Source organism: Eleutherodactylus coqui, chromosome 2, assembly GCF_035609145.1.
Source record: "Eleutherodactylus coqui strain aEleCoq1 chromosome 2, aEleCoq1.hap1, whole genome shotgun sequence".
Taxonomy (NCBI): Eukaryota; Metazoa; Chordata; class Amphibia; order Anura; family Eleutherodactylidae; genus Eleutherodactylus; species Eleutherodactylus coqui.
In genome coordinates this window covers 66,833,233-66,846,446 of record NC_089838.1, presented here as the reverse complement: position 1 = coordinate 66,846,446, position 13,214 = coordinate 66,833,233, and the positions used below count along the sequence as shown (strand labels likewise).

At 47.0% G+C, this 13,214-nt stretch overlaps 1 protein-coding gene across 3 annotated transcripts in view; it reads right to left on the bottom strand.

Annotated features, from left to right (window-relative positions):
* GABRB2 (gamma-aminobutyric acid type A receptor subunit beta2) overlaps positions 1–13,214 on the bottom strand; it is a 386,028-nt gene that overhangs the window by 160,224 nt on the left and 212,590 nt on the right. The gene's annotated exons all lie outside the window — the stretch shown is intronic.

The following is a 13,214-nucleotide window of genomic DNA, read 5'->3' as shown; positions in this document are numbered from 1 at the left end:
ACACAAAAATATCCCATTGCATTGCCCAACACAGCTGAGGTAGTAATGTCGTGCGTAATACAGGTGGGCTTCGGCCCACACTGCATGCCCCAGTCAGACTGGGATTCTTTACAAGTGGACACATGTAGGTTTAACTCCCTGTGGACCCACTGCCTGGGTGGGTGCCAGGAAGCCACCGGCGGTACATAGAAATATCCCATTGCATTGCCCAACACAGCTGAGGTAGTAATGTCGTGCGTAATACAGGTGGGCTTCGGCCCACACTGCATGCCCCAGTCAGACTGGGATTCTTTACAAGTGGACACATGTAGGTTTAACTCCCTGTGGACCCACTGCCTGGGTGGGTGCCAGGAAGCCACCGGCGGTACATAGAAATATCCCATTGCATTGCCCAACACAGCTGAGGTAGTAATGTCGTGCGTAATACAGGTGGGCTTCGGCCCACACTGCATGCCCCGGTCAGACGGGTTCTTTAGAAGTGTACAGATGTATTAAAAACTCAGTGTGCACCTACAGCATGGGTGGCTCCCTGGAACCCACCGGCGGTACACAAAAATATCCCATTGCATTGCCCAACACAGCTGAGGTAACGTCAGCTGTAATGCAGGTGGGCTAAAAATTAATTTGATTACACTGTAGGCGAGGGCCCACACAAATTGCTGTATCAACAGTACTAATGTACATCCCAAAAATTGGCCATGGCCAGCCAAGAGGGCAGGTGAAACCCATTAATCGCTTTGGTTAATGTGGCTTAAGTGGTAACTAGGCCTGGAGGCAGCCCAGTGTAACGAAAAATTGGTTCAAGTTAAAGTTCCAATGCTTTTAAGCGCATTGAAACTTATAAAAATTGTTCTGAAAAATTATTTGAGTGAGCCTTGTGGCCCTAAGAAAAATTGCCCGTTCAGCGTGATTACGTGAGGTTTCAGGAGGTGGAGCAGGAGGAGGAGGAGGAGGAATATTAGACACAGATTGATGAAGCAGAAATGTCCCCGTTTTGGATGGTGAGAGAGAACGTAGCTTCCATCCGCGGGTGCAGCCTACGTATTGCTTACGTATCGCTGCTGTCCGCTGGTGGAGAACAGAAGTCTGGGGAAATCCAGCCTTTGTTCATCTTGATGAGTGTTAGCCTGTCGGCACTGTCGGTTGACAAGCGGCTACGCTTATCTGTGATGATTCCCCCAGCCGCACTAAACACCCTCTCCGACAACACGCTAGCCGCAGGACAAGCAAGCACCTCAAGGGCATACAGGGCTAGTTCAGGCCACGTGTCCAGCTTCGACACCCAGTAGTTGTAGGGGGCAGAGGCGTCACCAAGGATGGTCGTGCGATCCGCTACGTACTCCCTCACCATCCTTTTGCAGTGCTCCCGCCGACTCAGCCGTGACTGGGGAGCGGTGACACAGTCTTGGTGGGGAGCCATAAAGCTGGCCAGGCCCTTAAAGACTGTTGCACTGCCTGGGATGTACATGCTGCTCGATCTACGCACATCCCCTGCAACATGGCCCTCGGAACTGCGCCTTCTGCCACTAGCGCTGTCGGCTGGGAATTTTACCATCAGCTTGTCCGCAAGGGTCCTGTGGTATAGCAACACTCTCGAACCCCTTTCCTCTTCGGGAATCAGAGTGGGCAGGTTCTCCTTATACCGTGGATCGAGCAGTGTGTACACCCAGTAATCCGTCGTGGCCAGAATGCGTGCAACGCGAGGGTCACGAGAAAGGCATCCTAACATGAAGTCAGCCATGTGTGCCAGGGTACCTGTACGCAACACATGGCTGTCTTCACTAGGAAGATCACTTTCAGGATCCTCCTCCTCCTCCTCCTCCTCCTCAGGCCATACACGCTGAAAGGATGACAGGCAATCAGCCGGTGTACCGTCAGCAGCGGGCCAAGCTGTCTCTTCCCCCTCCTCCTCATCCTCCTCATGCTCCTCCTCCTCCTCCTGTACGCGCTGAGAAATAGACAGGAGGGTGCCCTGACTATCCAGCGGCATACTGTCTTCCCCCGCCCCCGTTTCCGAGCGCAAAGCAGCTGCCTTTATGGTTTGCAGGGAATTTCTCAAGATGCATAGCAGAGGAATGGTGACGCTAATGATTGTAGCATCGCCGCTCACCACCTGGGTAGACTCCTCAAAATTACCAAGGACATGGCAGATGTCTGCCAACCAGGCCCACTCTTCTGAAAGGAATTGAGGAGGCTGACTCCCACTGCGCCGCCCATGTTGGAGTTGGTATTCGACTATAGCTCTCCGTTGTTCATAGAGCCTGGCCAACATGTGGAGCGTAGAGTTCCACCGTGTGGGCACGTCGCACAGCAGTCGGTGCACTGGCAGCTTAAAGTGATGTTGCAGGGTGCGCAGGGTGGCAGCGTCCGTGTGGGACTTGCGGAAATGTGCGCAGAGCCGGCGCGCCTTTACGAGCAGGTCTGACAAGCGTGGGTAGCTTTTCAGAAACCGCTGAACCACCAAATTAAAGACGTGGGCCAGGCATGGCACGTGCGTGAGGCTGCCAAGCTGCAGAGCCGCCACCAGGTTACGGCCGTTGTCACACACGACCATGCCCGGTTGGAGGCTCAGCGGCGCAAGCCAGCGGTCGGTCTGCTGTGTCAGACCCTGCAGCAGTTCGTGGGCCGTGTGCCTCTTATCGCCTAAGCTGAGTAGTTTCAGCACGGCCTGCTGACGCTTGCCCACCGCTGTGCTGCCACACCGCGCGACACCGACTGCTGGCGACATGCTGCTGCTAACACATCTTGATTGTGAGACAGAGGAGGAGGAGGAGGAGGAGGGTGCTTTAGTGGAGGAAGCATACACCTCCGCAGATACCAGCACCGAGCTGGGGCCCGCAATTCTGGGGGTGGGTAGGACGTGAGCGGTCCCAGGCTCTGACTCTGTCCCAGCCTCCACTAAATTCACCCAATGTGCCGTCAGGGAGATGTAGTGGCCCTGCCCGCCTGTGCTTGTCCACGTGTCCGTAGTTAAGTGGACCGTGGCAGTAACCGCGTTGGTGAGGGCGCGCACAATGTTGCGGGAGACGTGGTCGTGCAGGGCTGGGACGGCACATCGGGAAAAGTAGTGGCGACTGGGAACTGAGTAGCGCGGGGCCGCCGCCTCCATGATACTTTTGAAGGACTCCGTTTCCACAACCCTATACGGCAGCATCTCAAGGCTGATGAATTTTGCGATGCGGACGGTTAACGTTTGAGCGTGCGGGTGCGTGGCGGCGTACTTGCGCTTGCGCTCGAACACTTGCGCAAGCGACGGCTGAACGGTGCGCTGAACTACACTGCTGGATGGGGCCGAGGACAGCGGAGATGAGGGTGTGGGTGCAGGCCATGAGGCGGTAGTGCCTGTGTCCTGAGAGGGGGGTTGCATCTCAGTGGCAGGTTGGGGCACAGGGGGAGAGGCAGGGGTGCAAACCGGAGACGGTGAACGGCCTTTGTCCCACCTTGCGGGGTGCTTGGCCATCATATGTCTGCGCATGGTGGTGGTGGTGAGGCTGTTGGTGTTGGCTCCCCGGCTGAGCTTTGCGCGACAAAGGTTGCACACCACTGTTCGTCGGTCGTCAGGCGTCTCTGTGAAAAACTGCCAGACCTTAGAGCACCTCGGCCTACGCAGGGTGGCATGGCGCGAGGGGGCGCTTTGGGAAACACTTGGTGGATTATTCGGTCTGGCCCTGCCTCTACCCCTGGCCACCGCACTGCCTCTTGCAACCTGCCCTGCTGATGCCCTTGACTCCCCCTCTGAAGACCTGTCCTCCTGAGTAAGCGTTGCACACCAGGTGGGGTCAGTCACCTCATCGTCCTGCTGCTCTTCCTCCGAATCCTCTGTGCGCTGCTCCCTGGGACTTACTGCCCTTACTACTACCTCACTGCAAGACAACTGTGTCTGATCGTCATCGTCCTCCTCACCCACAGAAAGTTGTTGAGACAGTTGGCGGAAGTCCCCAGCCTCTTCCCCCGGACCCCGGGAACTTTCGAATGGTTGGGCATCAGTGACGATAAACTCCTCTGGTGGGAGAGGAACCGCTGCTGCCCAATCTAAGCAGGGGCCCGAGAACAGTTCCTGGGAGTGTTCCCGCTCCTGAGCAGGTGTCATTGTAGTGGACTGAGGAGGCTGGGAGGAAGGAGGAGCAGCAGACAGAGGATTCGGATTGGCAGCAGTGGACGGCGCAGAACTGCGGGTAGACGATAGGTTGCTCGAAGCACTTTCTGCCATCCAGGACAGGACCTGCTCACACTGCTCATTTTCTAATAACCGTCTCCCGCGTGGACCCATTAATTGGGCGATGAATGTGGGGACGCCAGAAACGTGCCTCTCTCCTAATCGCGCAGCAGACAGCTGCGACACACCTGGATCAGGAGCTTGGCCTGTGCCCACACCCTCACTTGGCCCTCCGCGTCCTCGGCCACGTCCACGTCCACGTCCTCTAGGCTTACCCCTACCCCTCAGCATGCTGTATTACCAGTGATTAGATTTCCCAGGCAGGAAATAAATTGGCGCAAGACTGCAGGCCAAATATAATTTTTGCCCTTTTTGGAAAACGAAAGGCCCCACTGCCTCTAGTGAATGAATTATCTAAGTTTAATAACTGTGCTGTGTCCCTGCTTATGTGTCACAGAACGTGAGGGTAGCAGAGTTATTATAACTCTTGGAGAGCAGGTATTTTTTTTCCCAATTAAGGAAAGCAAATGGCGAACCCAGCAGTAAAGCGTAGCTGGGTGCGTATGATTTAGCAATGTTTTTCACGCAGCTCACACGTCTACACAGGCGTAAGGACGGACACAGGCTGGACAAATAGATTTGTTTTCAGTTTTTTCCCACCAACAGGCAGCACTGCGTATATTCTATGAATAATAACTGTGTTGTGGCCCTGCCTATACAATTCTTTCCCTGCAGTATCAATGGAGGGTGCAATGCTCTGCAGAGGCGATTTTGAGAAGCCCAAAAAAAATGCAGCACAGCCAACAGCAGCCTGGACAGTACTGCACACGGATAAATATGGCCCTAGAAAGGACCGTTGAGGTTCTTGAAGGCTACACTCACTCCTAACACTCTCCCTGCCTATGCAGCACTTCTGTCCCTAATGCCAGGTGCAACGGTCTGCAGAGGCGATTTTGAGAAAAAAAAAAAAATCCCACTGCTAACAGCAGCCAACACACAGCTATCAGTGGCCCTAATAAGGACCTTTGGGGGGTCTTGAAGCCTACACTAACTACCAATTCTTTCCCTACAGCAGCTCCGGTATAAACAGCACTGTCCCTCATCTAACTCACACCGCATCTGAGGCGAGCCGCGGGAGGGGCCGACTTTTATATTAGGCGAACACCTGATCTCGCCAGCCACTCACAGCAGGGGGGTGGTATAGGGCTTAAACGTTGCAGGGGGAAGTTGTAATGCCTTCCCTGTCTTTCAATTGGCCAGAAAAGCGCGCTAACGTCTCAGGGAAGGAAGTGAAAGTAACCAGAACACCGCATGGTGTTCGTCACGAATAACGAACATCCCGAACACCCTAATATTCGCACGAATATCAAGCTCGGACGAACGCGTTCGCTCATCTCTACCACACATATATTTATATTTTACATAAATTTGCTCATTAGAATTATTCAATATTGGAATTATGTGTTTCCTCATGTTCCACTAATCTATATATATAAAATTGAATGTATGTCTGTCTGCGTGCGTGCGTGCGTGCGTGCGTGTTTGTCCTTTATGCGCTACTACACCATTCATCCGATCGCCATGAAACTTTGGGAAGTTGTTGAGTACACTCCTGGGAAGATTATAGGCATAGTACAAATATCCTACGATAAATGGCGCGCGAGTGTCGTCGAAAGTTACGCCCCCCCCCCCACGTAGATCGAATAAGTAAGCCACCTGCTATTGTGATGTCATCACTGATGTCATCAACATCGGACGCCCTTGAACATGCCCCAACATGTTCTCATAAGCTGCATTGTGATGTCATTAAGGCTCTATTATGACACGTACAGCTTGGAACCACTAGAGCACGCCAGCCAATTACCATTGGAGTTGGAAGTGGGTAAACAAGTACTAGGATATCTTCCTAAGAAGCCACAGCAGCCGGATAAATTGGATGTTCCACCCAACGGCTATTTTATTCAGCCCGCAAGGGGGAAGCAGCGGCCTACAAAATCTCATTCAGGTAGGTAGGTTCAGTTCTTGGAGGTTGGGGAATGCTTATGGGCAAGGCCTTATGTCTCATCCCAACTCGATTATTCAATTCTAAGCGCAAAAGAATTAGCGTCCAAATTTTATGTACGGAATTTAATTCTCTCATTTCCCAATGTCATAGAAACTTGAAATTTGGCACGAGCATTGATTATGTCATAAATAGGAAAAGTTAATGGGTCCCAACTCCATTATTCAATTCAAAGCGCCAAAGAATTAGCGTTCAAATTTTACGTACGGAATGTAATTCTCTCATTTCCTGATGTCATAGATAGATAGATAGACAGACTGTATGCAATGACACGTACAGCTTGGAACCATAAATACTAGAGCACGCCAGCCATTTACAGTCAGTCTCCTTTGGAGTTGGAAGTGGGCAAACATGTACTAAGCTATCTTCCCAAGAAGCCACAGCAGCCGGATAAATTGGATGTTCCACACAACGGCTATTTTATTCAGCCTGCAAGGGGGAAGCAGCGGCCTACAAAACCTCAGTGGTCGCTGCTGCCGTCATCTAGATATATAAAAACGAATGTATGTATGTATGTCTGTCTTCGCAGCAACGCGCGACGGGTACGCTAGTATTACATAAAGCTGAATTCAGTGTGACAAATAATGAAGGCAATAATAGGGCCATCTGGATGCTTTTTATAGGACTTTCACTCTTGCTAAAGTAGAGTATGTTATATTTACTATCACAAAACTCTCTAGCACAATAATTTGACATGATACAGATGAATGAAAATAAAGTGCAGCAAAGATGTATCTTGTACAGGTTTCCATTTCTGGGCATGAATATTATTTTGTCTTACACTCAAAGGGGTTAATGTATGTATTGACTTATTTCAGGTTTCTGGAGTTTAAAAAAAATTACAAATTTTTCTCCAAGTCATAGCTGCTTGAAAAGTTATGATAAAAATAGCAAAGACGTGGTTATGGTCTTTAGTGGCCTCAGAAATTTACTAGAAATTACAACAGAATCTGGCATAAATTATGGTGAAAATCTCTGCCAACACATATTATACCCTGCAGAAGTTTGGAAACATCCCATGTTTCAAACAACAAATCACTAGTTAGAAACCTCTCTAAAATTCTCCGCAAAAAATGGAAATGTATCCCAACTAGGGATGAGCGAGTATACTCGCTAAAGCACTACTTGCTCGAGTAGTGCTTTAGCGAGTATACTCGCTCATCCCTAATCCCAACCAATAAAAAAAGAACATAATAGTTGATCTATCACGTGCCGAAAATATGCAAGGCATTCATACAGGCAATGGGTGGGAATGTCAAAATTATTTCCACATTCAAAGAATCAGCTAGATCAGTGATTCCCAACTCCAGTCCTCAAGGAGCCCCAAGAGGTAATGTTCTTAGGATTTCCTCAGTATTGCACAGGTGACCGAATAATGGCTAGTGTCTCAGACATTACCACAGGTGTTCTTACTATGGGATATCCTGAAAACATGACCTGTTGGACCTCCTTGAGGACTATAGTTGGGATACACTGAGCTAGATGATTAAGCAGTTTTTCTAGTTTAATACACAAGTACATCCCAAAGCATCATTATTTTTGACTATTTTTCCCCAATTTTGCATTGTTTCCAAACTTCTGGAGGATTAAGTAGCTGGTGTAAATTTCACATTTTGTAACTTAGACTGGCTAGACATGCGTAAAATGTATTAAACAGGTGTGTGCCTCTTAATAAATTTTGTGCAATTTACTCCAGGGCATTTGGACTTAGATGAACGCATAGGATCACCAGTTTATATAAATTTCCTTCATAGTTCTCAAAACCTAACTCAATGTTGTGCTTTCTTTACTTCTTTCTACTTACTCCCATACTTAAAATTTAGGCAAATTGTCTTGGTTGTAGTCTGTATAGTCCTAGTAGGTTTGCATATTAAAAAGTATTAAAGGAGTGTTTGAGATTTTGTACAAAATAGGTCTGTTTTTTTTTCTTTCTAGAAATAGCACCATTCTTGCCTATGAATTGGATATGGTGATGGGACTCAACCTATTGACTTTAACTCATGGACAAGAGGGGCACTTTATTAAAGCAGCCATTTTTCTACTCCTATATGACTTTCTTTGAAGCTCAATCCACAATTTTGTTAGTTGCATACAATAAAGGCTCAACTAATTGTTACATTTCATTACAAATAAACATATTACATTAACCTATTGATGAATATGATAACTACCTGTATGGAAAATAATTGTGTTTGTTATTTCTTTAAATAATACTGAATAATAAGACATTTATAAAACATAGAACATAGATCGCACCATGTAGTGGGTCTATTATTATTGCTCAAACATTGTGTTCTAGCTACAGGATTCCAGTTACAATTTTCTATACATAAATCAATTTTTCCATAGCACTGCTGTCAGGAGAGCGGATGTTGAGATGCTGTTCCCCCCAAATCGATTTGACTTATGGCTAGATCCAGGGGCTGTACCTGGAGTTCAAAGATAATGGACGCAACCTGGTCAGGTTTACTGTGACACGGTAACAGAGGGTGTAGACAGAGGCATCATGAAACAGGGCAGAACACTTTTGGAACAAAGAATCAAGTCAAGGGCCAGGGCAGGCTGCAAAAAGAGTAGAGATGGTCAAATAACTATTCAAAGTCAGGAGAGTAGAAGTTAAGAAAGTTGGCAGCAGGTATGAATGAAAACCAGGAAAGAAAATATTTTAACGCCTTAGCACACTACCGTAGTAGACGAATTACTCAGAAACCACTCTAGTTTTGCTTTTCTGCTTCTACTTATGTTAGTCTTCAAACTACTTCATATTCCTAATACAAGGTTACTTTTGAATATTAAAAAAAAGAAGTATGTGTGACTGTGATTACTTTCTGTGACATGTTATTTTATCTGAAGACATTGAAAAGCTATTGTTCTCTTATCTTAACACACCAAAAGTTATTGACAAGCTATTGAAAGGGCAAATAAACTGTGACACAAAGTTATCTTAATATGGTTAGAGTCAAGTTAGTGTTTGCTACATATTTTTCTAATCCCCTGAATGGTAATGAGGAGGGGGCATTTAGCCATCACTTATATAATAATATAATACATGTAATATAAATGCCCTAATCTCAAGGGAACCTGTACTGGTGACTAGAGATGAGCGAGTATACTTGCTAAGGGCAATTGCTCGGCCGAGCATTGCCCTTAGCGAGTATCTGCCCGCTCGAGAGAAAAGGTTCGGGTGCCAGCGCGGGGGAGCGGTGAGTTGCGGCAGTCAGCAGGGTGGAGCGAGGGGGAGAGAGGGAGAGAGAGATCTGCCCTCCGTTCCTCCCCGCTCTCCCCCGCGGCTCCCTGCCTGCCGCCGGCACTCGAACCTTTTCTCTCGAGCAGGCAGGTACTCGCTAAGGGTAATGCTCGCTCAAGCAATTGCCCTTAGCGAGTATGCTCGCTCATCACTACTGGTGACCTTTTCTGAGACTACATCAAAATGGATCCTGACTGATCATGCAAATTGTAAACACTAGATATTTCAGATTATTTGTCGGGGATGGTGGACAGCTGTAAAAATTTTTACCAGAAAAATAATTTTCTTTTAAGCTAGAGTCAACACAATATATTCTACAATATTGCACCATTCATTATTTATTAGAATGTAGAGTAGAAAACAAATGGAGTTGCCTGTACCTTAGGAATGCACACGTCATATGTGTTCATAGTGAAAAATCACAAAATTATACAAAGTTATAAGATATCATCAATTTGATTGCAGGTATTTTTGAGAAGATAACAATAAATTAGAAGTGTTGTCCAGGACTACTGATGGCATATCTTCAGGACAGGTCATCAATAGGTGATCATCTGGGGTTGCCACTCAGGATCCCCATCGATCAGCTGTCCGGCCAGCTTGCTGTCAATGTAGACAGTGCTGGGAGCAGACAGTGCTGTCAACATTTCAGTTGCCGGGGGTGGTACCGCAGGCATCATTGAATTCTGTCCTTGGGACCAAGGGGTGGAGTAGATAGGCTCAGGTTTCAGGTAGCCAAGGTGGCCACCACCATTTTCTATACTATGCACTTGTTAGATTGTGCTTCTGGGATCTGTAGTTGTATTGGTTTCCAGGAGCACATTTCCACAGGTGTAGCATAATTGAGCTGTCTGGGTGTGGTGTTCTCTATCATAAAGTAGGGACCCGTGAGACAACGAGGACCCCTGAAGCGGGCTCGGGGGCTTAAGTATCTTGGCCAAAATATGAACAAATACCTTGTACATCCTATAGTTATTCCATCTGGTTATGCGTGCAGGTATGCAGGTGAGTGTTTGTCAGTCATTGGTTTATATGTCTGTCTACGTGGATGGAGTCTGCTTTGCAGTTTTTGTAGTTTTTGTAAGAAGTGGACATGGCAGAGTGGACAGGTCTCTGGTAGGAGGAATGCATGGCAGATTGGACGCCCATGTCATTTGTACCGGACGTCTGTGTGTTTTGTGCCTTGGTTGTGTTCTCTCCTTTTATCTGTCATACATGTGAATCTGTGTTAGACCCATATAGGTAAGTCCTGTGCGTTGTGTTGTCAGTCTGGCTTATGTCTATCTTCCGTTCCATGCTTGATCCACCCATTCACTATTGTTTATCCTACCAGTCCATTGGTGGGCAGATGCCAGATCCATATCCTGTCCCCTTTGTCAATTGGTAGGCAGACATTAGTGCCTTGTTTTGTCTGTCTGTTCTTGTGTCTAGCCACCTGGTGCTATTTACAGTATGGTTCTGTCACTTACAAAGACAAGTGAGTGTTTTGTGTTTGTTCAGTTTTTGATCATGTCTGTCTGCAAGTCCTGTTCACAGTTTACCTTTTGCTTTAGTTTCCTGTGTGTATGTACCTGTGTTTTAGGCCCTCTCCTGCTATACATTCTGTATTAGGCCCATATGGATAAGTCATATGTGACGTTGTGTCAGCAGGGGGGATTTCCATCTTTTTTTCCTTTGGGCTGTGCACTCTTTTTGCAGACCTCTGTGACTGAGGTCAGTGGTGTAAGTTGCAGAGGTTCCATTTAGAGGTGCACAATTTGTTAGGCCTTGGTGTTAGGCTCTTTTTAGAGAAATCCTGTGCATGTGAGTGGTTTGGAGGAGTAGCTAAACATTTTTTTTTTAACTTAAGGGTCCAGAAACCCCCTTTTTAAAGGGGAGGTACTGCTAGGTTGTGCTTCTGGGACCTGTAGTACTATGGGTTTCTAGGAGTAAATTTCCACAGGTGTAGCTTGATTGAGCTGGCTGTGTGTGGTATTCTCCAGCCAGTCAATCATCACTGGTCTGTTGCATATAAATATCAGCCCTCTGGCTGGAGGGAGCTGGTATTCCTCATTCCCCTTTTATTTGCATCCATGCTTGTTGTTCCATGGGTGTGAGCTTCAATGTGTTCTGTGTGTCTGAGCTGGTTTCCAGACATGTGTTGTGAACAGTCCTGTTCAGGTGTGTATGTGTTCCATGTTGTGTTGGTGTGAACTAGATCCTGGGCTGCTTGGATTGTTTACCATCTCTGGGCTACTTAGGTCCATAGGTTCCAGTGAGGGGTCATCCCTATCGGTCGTTAGTTGTCTTTTTAGGGTAGGTACCTGTGAGACAACGAGGACCTGTGAAGTGGGCTCATGGGCTTAAGTATCTTCGTCTAAATATGACCGGATACCTCATACATCCTATAGTTAATCCATCTGGCTATCTGTGCAGATATGCAGGTGAGTGTTTTGAGTGTTTGTCAGTCGTTGGTTTATATCTGTCTGCATGGATGGAGTCCGTTTCACAGATTTTGCAGTTCATGTAAGAAGTGGATGTAACAGCACTAGAGATGAGCGAGTATACTCGCTAAAGGTAATTGCTCGAGTGAGCATTGCCTTTAGCGGGTACCTGCCCGCTCGAGACAGAAGGTTCGGGTGCCGGCGCGGGGGAGCGGTGAATAGTGGCTGTCAGCAGGAGGGAGCAGGGGGGAGAGAGGGAGAGGGAGATCTCCCCTCCGTTCCGCCCACTCTCCCCCGCAGCTCCCTGCCCGCTGCCGGCACCCGAACCTTCCGTCTCGAGCGGGGAGATACTCGATAAAGGCAATGCTCGCTCGAGCAATTGCCTTTAGCGAGTATACTCGCTCATCTCTAAACAGCACTATTCTGTGGTTGGCCAGTGCTTATCACATGGGTGTTGGCCAATCACAGATCAAGTCTAGTTAATTTGTAGCCCTTATGCTTCCAATGCACTATAAATGATTAGGGAGTCTAAAGACAGTGGCCATCTTGGCTACCTGAATACGGAAATTGGAACCAGAGCTAAGAAGGAACGAGTGAGAAAATCTAATACAGGTAATCTACGCCCTCCAACGTCTTGTCCTGAGACATAATTTTGTTCTGGAACTAAAGGGACCTTTAATAAGATCCATTAACAGCAGCTTGTTGAGAGGAAGATGCAAAGTGACCAACGGAGACTTGTTTTTATAGTGCACAAAATAAAAATGATCAAGATAAATGAAAAACAGCATGATAAAAACAGGCAGTAAAATACATTACATTTGATGGCTATAAAATCAGCATACTGGAGATCTAATGCAGAACCTCACATTAAAAACCAGAGGAAATGAAACACTAGCATTTTGTATTCTTGAGTCTTTGATGGCAATGATAAGCTGACAAGCTGAATATTCCATAATTACAATGTACCAGAAATATAGTGTCGTACTGCGTTAGTCAGAAAAATCTATGTGCTATTAAATACTCTTGGATAAAAAAGACAAAATCAATAAAAAGGTGATCGCTTTTTTGGCTGACCAGAAATATGTGTGCAAAGTTTAAGAGCACACAGCCTCCTTTCATTTGTTAACTCATGGATGAAGGGTCCTCTGAAAGCTTGGACATTTTTCTGGTTCGCTAATAAAATATATCACCTTCAAGACTATTTAACATTGTATACAATAAGCTGAATATGATACTTCCTAAAAACCAGAGGTGGCTATATCATAACACAGATACAAATAATGCAGCTATATGTGAGCCCAGTAAGTATTGGGGTCATTGCCACTT